The following is a 9,261-nucleotide window of genomic DNA, read 5'->3' as shown; positions in this document are numbered from 1 at the left end:
AGGCCCTCTGAAGGGTTTTCATAGAAAAAAATAATACCTTTGCATTTACCCATTTCTGCAATTAATATCATATGCTTCTTGATTTGTGGACATCGGGGTCAAGAATACATCAAGCAAAAAGGATCTGTCTGATGCTTTGATTTCACATCCCATGTCTCACTTCTATATTCAGCTTCCACATTCATACCAGGTGTGGCAAGTGTTTGATGCCATGCTGTTACACACAGCAAATATGTTCAACTCCAAACAGCACAATAATTTAAATTGTTGAACTCTATCAACAGCCAGTATGTATAACTATATAAATCCATTTGTCACTATGTCTGCATTTAAATTATTCATATTTGTTTGACTATAATGACTAGAAGCACACAGTCAAACAGTGAATAATCAAAACCTGATATTGAATCACAATTACAAATGAGTAGATATACAGTAAATTATATTACATAAATATAGATAGTGCGTTCTGGTGTTCTTTCTCATATTTGTTAAAGCACCTGCCCGTCTGATTGGTGAATAGGCTATTTTTTAAATCAATATTGTAAAATAAAAATGATTTAAGAAATCAGACTAGCAGGGCCGGCGCTAGCCGTTTGGGTGCCCTAAGCACAAATGCTGTTGGGCCAAATACTGTAATATTGCTGCCAGGCCAGCTTTGGCCCGCAGGTTGCCTGTTGCCGACCCATGTTGGCTAATGTATTCTAATGTATAGAATTAGGTAAGATGCCCTATTCAATGGTCATAAAAGACAAAGATAAAAATACAAAAATTGCATTGCCCATGCTCTCTCTCTCTCTCTCTCTCACACACTATTTTGCATCTATATCTACATCCGTTTTTGGCATCTCTGGTGAAGAATTGAACACTGAAACACAAAAGGCTCAAAGAAATCAAGATGTCAGCAGTTGATTGAGATCAAACAGTTACAGCAACCACATGGACTATGCTGCAAGAATACAGAAACACCCTACACATAATTCACTGGACAGGGTTTCTTCCTCCTCCAGCCAGTTCTGCGTTTGGTGTTTCAGCATAGTAGCATTGTTGGAGGATGTCAGGTAGACATCATAGAAAATACACAGGGTACTGGGAAGGGAGAGTGAAGCGTTGGATGTTGTGTTTACTCTGAGCTGTTTTGTGAGACAATTGTGGTGTGGAGTTGGCCATGTTGGTTTGTGCTGTTATAGGAGCTGAGCGTCACTCCGCAAGGCTACATTCAGCTGAGTGGTGAAAAACCCATTTGCATCACAGTTTCTGCACGAATAAGATCAGAACAATCACATTTCAAATTGTTTCAACCCCACATTACAGTTGCTGGTTGACTGTAACAGGTCTTTTCTGTTGGCATTTCCAACTACCTGGACCATGCTGGTCAGAGGTCGCTGGCCTGCATGCAAGAGCCCAAAGGGCCCAGCAAAAGCCTGCATACACCAACTAACCGTCTTTTCTCAACGGATGTTTCCTGTAACATGACATAGGTTAGAAAAACATAAAATTTAGGGTGCTGACTAAGTAAGCCACTGCCATTTCCTGTTTTTCATTCAGCCTGCCTTCGGGTGGAGCATTTGACCTTTGAGGTCAAGGTTGTCTAACCACATGGCAGAAAAAAATATAGAGTTATTCAAAACAGAAAATCCCCAATTTACATCAATTTGTGTAAAAAGCGGCACGTTTTTTGATGGAAATGACTGAGAAGTGGCCTGTATATTATCTGACTACCTACCTGAGAGATTAGTGTATGTAAGAACTGTGATTCTGCCTGAACAGTAGCAGATGGTTATATTTAGCTGTGGTCGGGGACCCTGCACGCCCCCTGAATTGAATTTCACATCTTAACCACAATTGTGAAAATTCATTTCCTACTCCCGCCTCAGTCAGCAATTTGAGTTAGAGTAAACGACTCACGAAAAAACAAATGCCTAATGTTCCATTAACTTTTCATCTGTGAAAGCTTTTTTGGATAGATCAATCTAGATTCACATAAATACATATAATACAATACAATACAATACAGGTAGCTCTCCCTTGCAAGTAATTGTAAATTCCATTTCCGGTATACACAGGAGAGGTGTTAAATTCGTTGTGTTATAGGTAGGTGATTTCCCACAGTTGCCAATCAACGACTAAGCCCATTTACCATCAAAAAGTACCCTTCCCCTCCTTTTCATGAGTGATGACAAAATGACTTGCAGGCGAGTGCCCATGTCCTAATTTCTGATCAGTACTGTTTAACCCAGTGGTGTGGACATTTTCCTTGCAGATTTCACCCACTACCAGAGAAAATACTTTGGTTAGGAAATTAAGCATGAATCTGCATCTTCCAAAAGGAATCTTAATTTGTGTGATGATAGATTTGTAGACCTAGGTGCTAAAATGAACTACAACAAACGTCTTCTACCAAAGTATCTGCACATTTTTAAGTACAAATGTAATGACTTTTAAGACCTTTTTAAGACCGCTAAGGGTAAAAAATAATACCAATTGCAGAAATAGTAATTGTCATGGGATAGGCGGGTAAAATGAAACCAATGCCAAACCTGCAGAAGTGGTTGGAGTACGCCTTATGTTAAAAGGTTTTGGAAAAACTTTAGAAAAACAGACACATTATATATTTGTATAATTGACTTCTTAATGTCAGAGATGTAAATACAAATTGAGAGTGTACCTGAAAAAAATAGTAATTTACAGTAGAAGGCCTACATTAACTCTGCATGAAAAATTCTGTTCTTTGAAAAAATTTGTTGATATCAAGCAGTGTTGTAGGACTCGAGTCCAAGTCATTAGCTAAATTTAGAGACTCGTGACTTGACTTGGACTTGAGCACTAAATGACTCGAACTTGGACTCATACATTCAGACTCGGAAATTGAGACATTAGGCTATAATTGCAATATGTCATTAGAATATTATTTGGTATATGATTTTAATATCTAAATTATTTTTAGTATTAATATAAGTGCAATGGAATGTTACTGCTTCATGTCATACATCACACGTCACGCCATGTTCCTACAATAACTGACGTTATCACCCGGAGAGAAGAAATACTCTTTTCTGATTGGCTGGCGGGTGGCCTTTAATTCTGGACAGGACACCGTTCCATATCAATGCTTATGAATGGTAACTATAACAACCATAGTAGGACGATGGTTGCAGCGCTCTAGAATCTTTTGGTTGCAGGCTTCCCAACAATGGAATCAACTGTAAACAAGCTAACTGTCCATGCTAAAGTTGTACAACAAGCTGAACTAGTGAGTTTCTTTTTAAACAGAACCGCGTGTTTCCAGTGTTTACAGTGGCAACCGGGTGATAAGCGGGATAACGGCCTTCGAGGTGTGTCCAGTCATACGGAATTAATGGACTTGGGCGGAGACAATTCCAGTTTTTGCCCCTCGCCCTCGTCCATTAATTCCGTATAGGACACCTCGGCGGCCGTTATCCCTTACTTAACTTTAATGGGCCAAATGCCTGGAGACATGAATGCCCCGAAGGTTGTCAGTTTTGCATTTAATAGTGACTCGACTCGGACTTGACTCGGATGAGTAGTGGACTAGACTCGGACTTGACTTGGAATTTTTTTTAATGAATTTTGTCATTATGAATTTTAATGACTTGAATAGCCTACTGGAGACTCGAACCTAGACTCGGACTCGAGGCATAGTGACTTGACTACAACACTCACTGATATCAAGGACTGGCAGACCTCCCTCAGAACATCAAATAAGAACTTCAATGTTTCTTGTTTTACTCCGAATTTATAGCCTATTGCCAAAATGTTGTTCATTTTAATTCACTTAGGGGGGAATTCTCCCATTCGCGCGTAAATCGTGCGTAAGGTTTTTTTATTTTTTACGCGCTTCAGTTAGGCCTACGCACTCGGACTCATACATTCAGACTCGGAAATTGAGACATTAGGCTATAATTGCAATATGTCATTAGAATATTATTTGGTATATGATTTTAATATCTAAATTATTTTTAGTATTGTAGCGTCGGTGGATGTACATGTTTAACGTTGAATGAGTGTCTCCCAGAATGCAGTGCGAGTGAATGGTAGAATGTGTAATGTCGGTTATAATAGTTGTAGTTACGTTTAGCATGTTGTGTATTTGTTAGCGTGTTAGTCTCTTTGGTTGTACCTCATGTGCTTATCCTCGTGTTGATGTGTGTGGTAAACCCTTATTGTGTGTAGCATGTGCGGCTGAGACTACCCCTGTGTTGCCCTATGTAGTTGTCTGTGTTCATATGAGTCTTCCTATTCCAATAAATGGCCGTCCTGGCCAAAGGTGAATCTTGTCTGAGAGTGAGATCGCTACATTGGTGTCAGAAGTGGGATGGGCCCCTCCCGGGGCGCGAAGATCTACGCCAGATCAAGACGGAGAAGAAGGCCGAGGACCAGACCAGCAAGATGGCGGCGGACCTCAGCAGATGTTCCAATGGTCCTTATAAGGACTAGCCAGCTCGCTGAGCTCGCCACTTCGGAGGATGGGGGACTTTCCGGCCCGGCGCGGGACCTGTGCAGGCGACCAGCGGGACCAGCCCTGCACAGCCGACGAGAGCTGCCAGCGCTGGAGGAAGCGGCCCCGGCTGAGGAATTCCCGGCTCGACGCCGATGTCGATGCTGCCGTCATCCGAGGATCTCATCCATAGAGAGCGCGAACTCTCTGACGACCTTGGAACACGACCACAGCGGCCGGGTTTACACCGCCAGCTACGGAAGAGCGTCAGCTGCCGGTCGAGAGTGTGATGGAGTCATAGCTGCTAGTTCGGGAGCTTGCGGTGCTCCAGCTAGTGACCAAGAGGGTAACGTCGACCTGTAGAGCCTTGGGAGCTATCGTTTTGTGTACTGTTTGAGATTTTAAGTGCGCACGTTCCAGTTGACGCAAGTCTGCGCAATATTTTTCATGTTTTGTGTGTGAGTTTCTGTGTGTCCCGAGCCTGCTGAGAGGGTCGGGGTCTCCATTTCCCGCCACAGTGGAGCATCGATCGTTGTGCTCGAGAGACAGCCGACAAAAGTTCTACACGAGGGCAGCGCGAGGAGGGACCTCGACGTGGACTGCTGACCGCCTGGAGATCGGCACACTGTGGACAGGTGGCAACGGCCACGAGCTGTCACAGTAGCCAGAGGGGGCTACCGAACGTCCAGGGGTTCCAGCGTATCCGGGGGTTCGGCTTGCAGTGGGACTGTTTGCTGCTGTTTGAGGTAGTGCAGCTGCACGGCGGGAAACTGAGGGCCCAAGCGACACCACGACCCACGTCTGGCCGGTTCTGGTGCTTGTTCGGGGGAGAACTGACGTGACAGAGGCAGCCGAGAGCCCTTCCAGTCGGGATGGGTTATCGTGCAGCCGGAGGCTTTCCGGTCACTTGGACTAAGCACTGGGATTGACACCGACGCAGCCGCGAGCGGTGAGCTGAGCTGTCATTGCCGGGGACGACAATGGCTCGGGAGGGGGTTATGTAGCGTCGGTGGATGTACATGTTTAACGTTGAATGAGTGTCTCCCAGAATGCAGTGCGAGTGAATGGTAGAATGTGTAATGTCGGTTATAATAGTTGTAGTTACGTTTAGCATGTTGTGTATTTGTTAGCGTGTTAGTCTCTTTGGTTGTACCTCATGTGCTTATCCTCGTGTTGATGTGTGTGGTAAACCCTTATTGTGTGTAGCATGTGCGGCTGAGACTACCCCTGTGTTGCCCTATGTAGTTGTCTGTGTCCATATGAGTCTTCCTATTCCAATAAATGGCCGTCCTGGCCAAAGGTGAATCTTGTCTGAGGGTGAGATCGCTACAGTATTAATATAAGTGCAATGGAATGTTACTGCTTCATGTCATACATCACAGGTCACGCCATGTTCCTGGCGTAATGTCAACGTCAACGGACGTTAAAGTGCGTATGTCAGGTTAAAAAACATTTTTGACAAATGAAGGGACATGAAGCAAGATAGTAGTGAGTAGTGATTTTCCTTGAAAAATCAACTTTAAATACAATATAACAATATTTACAGCTATTTTTATAACTGAATTTATGAACATTCCAGGAAACATTCCAGACACAATGATGACCTCATAAGAGGGAGTCCAGCAAAGTTGGTCAATTAAAACACATGGGATAAGGTATCACACAGTAGGTTTTTTTACACTGGTGAGGCCAAAAACATGACTTCATTCCAGTAAGTCATGCTAGAGTCTACTACCTGCCTGACATAAAAATATCCTGATACCTTTTTTCTTTACTGGCAACCATTATTGATCTTAAAATGTGATATGGGTAAGTAGCAATGCTTGAAAATGCCAGTTGTGTCACTTGCAATCACATATAGGCCATTATATAGCCTAAACTAGAATCAGTAAGCAACTAATTAGTCTGTGTTCAGCCAACCGTGGGCATATATGCTTTTCTTTAGAGACCTGACTATAAAACCATCAGTGTATGTGCTACCACACATTTGCTCTTTATATTTCTGCTTATCAACTAATGTTAGCTATTGACAGACTATTAATTTGCTTACTGATTCTACTTAACTTGTTGTATATGAAAGCCTATGTGATGGCAAATGACACAACTGCCATTTTGAAGCCATGATACATACTAATAGTGATCCAATCCTACTCACACCCCTAATCAATTTCTCACTGATGATTTGATGGCCATGATTTACCTAAATGTTGTAGCCTATTTGTCTTTACTTTGTCCCTGCCAGTCAGGCTCATGCTTAGGAACCACTGGTAGGCTATGTCATAGAGAACATTTTTGGCCTCATCAGTGTAAAAGAAAATGCTGTTAAAACCCATTCTCCCCTATGCTCAACTTTGTTGGACTCCCTCTTATGAGGTCATCACTGTGTCTGGAATGTTCATAAATTCAGTTATAAAAATAACTGTAAATATTGTTCTATTGTATTTAAAGTTGATTTTTCAAGGAAAATCACTACTCACTACTATCTTGCTTCATGTCCCTTCATTTGTCAATTTTTTTTTAACCTGACATATACACTTTAACTTTAATGGGCCAAATGCCTGGAGACATGAATGCCCCCCCTTATCAAAAAATCCTTTAGGATTTTCATTTTTTCCAATAGGATTCTACAGGATTGTAAGAATCCTTTAGGATTTCTTGATATTCCAATAGGATTTGTATGTTCATTGTTACAGTCCTATAGGATTACAAACTTGTCCAATAGGATTGTAAAATTCCAATAGGATTTTTAAATAAGATCAACATTTCTTATAGGATTTTTACCCTGTTAAGTCCTGTAAACTTCAGGTTGTCCTAAAGCTAATTCAATGCAATTAAAAAAAAACTTATGCAAAAGGGGTCCTCTTTATTTATTTATTTTTCTTTCTTTCTTTTTTTCTCTATTCTACACTGCTAGTTCTGTTCTACGTTTTATGTCATATGCCCATTTTCCTAAATTAATAATATCTTGGAAAGTTCAGAAAGGATTTTAATTTTCAGACGGCCAACCCAGGCCAAACAGATTTTTGTGGTGATCTGAACACCTGGAATTTATTGCATCAGTGACCCTTGGGCAGAGCTAAGTCTGCACGCTCTGAGTGCTTTTCTAGTTTATTTATTATTAAAACAGTAGACTATTTCAAAGAATATCATGTTAAAACCTGATGCCTTTGGTTATAATGATTAAATGCTGCACGTGATTAGACCTAAGACAGTGGTTGAATTGAGATTAATTGTTCTCTGAATACAAACAGGCAGGTAAGTCATTTATATAGGACTACAGTAAAAAAATTAGAATATCCTTAAACTTTATAGAGGTGGGGGTCTGAGGGTAGCAGCATGTGGCTCGGGGAGGGGGAGCAGGAACAGGTGGTCCCTGATTTATTTATTTATTTATTTATTTATTGGACTTTATTTATTGGATTTAAAGGGCTCCTTGGTCTGAAAAAGTTTGAGAAACACTGAGCTAGAACACAGACATAAAGACATAAAGACTTACACATGGTATGTCAAATGTATTCTATTTTTAAAAAGTTTCAATTATTGTATTTTACATTACAGTTTTTTGTATTTTACAGTTGTGAGGAAAGAGATATGGCACTGCATCAAATGCAGTTAGATCATACAATTTAGTTGAAGTGATACCTTTAACAAACAATCACACATATCCAAACATATCTATAAAGACTTATACACGTACAGCCTACATTTACTTAGACATACATACATACATACATACATACATAGGTCATATTACATTATGTGTAAAACAATAATCTATCTTAATCTATCTCTGTACCATTCGGTTGAAGTGATACATATACCTTTTTCTCAATTTTCATGAATACCACCTTACGGATTATGTCACTGTACTTTACAGCTACTCTCACTTGGGTTGGGCAGACTAATTTAAGATGGTTCACTCTTTCTGATACAAAATGGGCTGTTTCTGATCTAAAAAGCTGTATGAGAAAGACAGGTATGTTTTTATGTATGTTAATGATTGAAGTTATCACTCCAAGGTCTCCATTTCTCAACTCGACAGTACAGCTATTGTGTTTATGCCCTTTTCCATATTCCTCTGTTGTAAATATTTTTCCCCTCAAAACTGCGCGATGGTAGTAATCACCAATTAGGTCGACATCTTGGGGTCCCCATATTGGAACTAACAAAGAGTGTTCTACTTCACCTATTTTTTTGTGTTGTGGACAACCCAACAAAACTATATCCTGCAACCTTACTGCTTTGGACCTCAAAGGATAGCCATCTATCCAATCATTGACTGTCTTATGTACTATATGGGTGATGTCGTCTGAACTGTTTGACTGCTCAAGTAAACTTGGCAAAGACTGAAGTAGGTTGAAGCGATACGCTATTTGATTTGGTATCGACTGTGTTCCATGGCATAACCTAGTTAGCTTTTGATTATGTCCTTCAAACACAAATGCTGAAGATGACCATAGTGGTCCATGTAACTCCACAGAACAAATAAGATGAGTTAATTGATGGACATTGTAGGACATATGGCACATTCCATACGTTTCTGGGATCTGGTGAACAAATTTTTTAATATAACTTGAAGCACTGGCCAAATCTATTTCTGTGACTTTGTCTTTCAGAAGGAGAAATATTGTGTTAACTAACATTGACCAGTGTTTTAGATATTTGTTTGGCAAAATCATATGTAGAACTGGTAGGCTGTAAAAAAGCAACCAACTCCTGCATTCAGCGGCTTTCCATTTGTGTGCTACATGCACAGTGCGTGGCACTCTGGGCACATCAGAGGGTGGTGTAATGGGCAACAG

This window comes from Alosa pseudoharengus, unplaced genomic scaffold, assembly GCF_046254945.1.
Source record: "Alosa pseudoharengus isolate Yale_2024_CS ecotype anadromous, Long Island Sound unplaced genomic scaffold, YU_APseudo_1.1 YU_APseudo_1.1_scf_24, whole genome shotgun sequence".
Taxonomy (NCBI): domain Eukaryota; kingdom Metazoa; phylum Chordata; class Actinopteri; order Clupeiformes; family Clupeidae; genus Alosa; species Alosa pseudoharengus.
The sequence above is the reverse complement of the archived record's forward strand: the minus strand, read 5'-3'. Positions refer to the sequence as shown.